Genomic DNA, 2,645 nt, shown 5'->3' on the forward strand with positions numbered 1-2,645 from the left:
TTTTCCCTCCTTAAACTGTCTCCAACCTCATCATCCTATTAATTCCTTCCAGAAGACAATATAATAATAAAATGGAAAGTCACTTTTAGAGGTTCCTAACATCTTTCTATAAAGGACAAAATTTTGTGCTAAGACAGGCACCCAACAATTGACTATAAGATGCGATACCATTGAGATTAATATATTTAGCATTTTAAATCTCTCTACATCACTTTTATCATTTTCATCTCAAAAGAACAAATCCAACTGAAACTTACTTAGTTTAAAACTTATTTAATTCACAGAATTATTTAACTCATCATATAAACGTGTAGAAGACATATGTATATATGTTTGTGGGGATTGCATGTATGAAAGATTTCCTAGTAAGTTATTTTGTATAGATTGCTTTTGTGTGATATATTTAGAAATGAAAATTCCAATGTGGTAATGTGCAATTATCATAGGCTGCCTACAAGAGTTATTGAAAACATTTTATTTAGGTTGATAACATTTGTGACTCTACAAGAAAAAATAATGTACTGTTCTATTTAAAGATGTTCTTTAAGATAATGCAATGCAATAAACCCCAGGCAATTTTTGGCATTGGGTTAAAAATACATACTTTCACAATTAGTAATCTTTCTTTATTTGAGAGAATGTTTATGTTTAAATATGTATCTCTAGTAGTTACCAGCATATCTTTCACCCAGATTTCTTTAACTCAGTAAGAGTCAAAGCTGTTCAACATAGTTAGCATATGTTCCTTACTTTTGCCCTTAATCATAAAGACCTCAAGATTAAAGATACATTTTAATATTTATCTGGTATTTATCTCATTAATGGCAAGAATATTCAAAACACCACACGTCGAGCACATTGTCAAATTTCTTTTTATCCAAAATTCTGAACCCAAAATCACTTTTAAACACTGAAAGATACAATTTCTGTTTGCATAACTATTATTTCCATCATGCAAATATGCTGTACCCACTGATGTTGGTAAGATGGTTCACATATTTTAATGAAAATGAACACATTTATAATAGCACAGTCGGAAGAATTGTCACCTGACATCTGAAACACTACTGTCTTTCAAAAATAATATCCTTGTGATTTTTGTTGGTAAAAAAATTAAATGTGCCTTTCATTTGGGAATAGGGGTGAGGGCCGTTGCTGCCGTTATTTTTAGTAATCTTAATGCTTGTGACTGTAGTAAACAATAATTATTATAATTTCACAAGCAATCATTGGTCATTACATTAGGATTCTCTGGCGATCTGAAGAGAAAACTGTGGTCTGTGATCCAGGTTATCCCACTTTTTTTTCTCACAACAAGTGAAGAAGTCTGTACAGAAATATATAGAAATTCACAAGAAAATAGGAATCAAAGATTGAGAGTCAATCAATAGTCACATTGAACATGAACTTCCACAATCTCCAAAACCTGAAAGGGATGGTGAAATAAATTGTTAACTTACACATGCCGTACATAAAATTAAAAATAAAATAAAAGTACCCTGAAATTAGATAATTTCTTCTAATTTGCTTGAAAAAAACCACTGCAACAGTCTCCATATTGTAAGTATGGGTTTTAAAGGTGTTCATTTGCTCTGCCTATGAAGTAGCCATTCTTTTGTTTCTTTACTTCTCTAATAAATTTGCTTTCCCTTTAAAAAAGAAAAAACGGTTTTCAGGATCTTGTCTTGAAAAGACAGTAAAGTCAGGAAGTTTAGGAGGAAAAGAAATGTAAAATGCAAAATTAAAATGAGGGTTACAGACGTGAAGGAGAAGACTTACGCAGAAAATCGAAGAACTGATACAAAGCCCAGACTTGTGGTATTGTCTCAGAATGCAGAGGAAGGCAAAGAGACGAAAGTAATGTGGGAGAATCAGATAAAATAAGGATAGACAGTAGTAATAGAAGCTAAGAATTACGCTGCCTCTGAAAAATCAATCAAAACAATGGCCATAGAAACAACAATTACAGAAACCTCTTCTGAACCGATACAGAGCTAAGTAGGCTGCATTGAAAAGTCTTTCATTGTCTCAGGCAAGATCAATAAAAAGGCCTGTACTTCAGAAGGTCATGAGGTTTTCTGTTTGTTGGAATCAGACAGTCTTATATTTGTTTATTCTTATTCAGATTTTATCATTACCATATAAAAAGAGCATCTTTTTTCCTTCTTTTGAGACCGGGTCTCACTCCATCACCCAGGCTGGAGTACAGTTACACGATCATGACTCACTGCAGTCTCAACTTCCTGGACTCAAGTGATCCTCCCACCTCAGGCCCCCTGAGTAGCTATGACCACAGGCGTGCACCACCATGTACAGCTAACTTTTTATTTTTTTGTAGAGACAGGGTCTCACTATGTTGCCCAGGCTAGTCTTGAGAGGATCTTTGCATTAGTATTTTCTTTCCTTTTTCTTGGCCTGTGCTTTGTCACAGTATTCTAATTTTACCTTGGTGTTCAACAATGCAGCCAGCATGAGAACACCCACATAGAGTGTGGGGTTTCTAAAGAGCCTGTTTCTTTTTCTCTAATCTCATCTCATATAAATTTCCTTCATCCATTATGTTCATTGTTAATTTAAAGTACCTCCATTTTATTGCTGCCTGGGGATTATAATGAAGAAAATATTGGCCAAATTTGTAAAAGCAT

The sequence above is a fragment of the Rhinopithecus bieti genome, unplaced genomic scaffold (genome assembly GCF_001698545.2).
Source record: "Rhinopithecus bieti isolate Rb0 unplaced genomic scaffold, ASM169854v2 scaffold_15251, whole genome shotgun sequence".
NCBI lineage: Eukaryota > Metazoa > Chordata > Mammalia > Primates > Cercopithecidae > Rhinopithecus > Rhinopithecus bieti.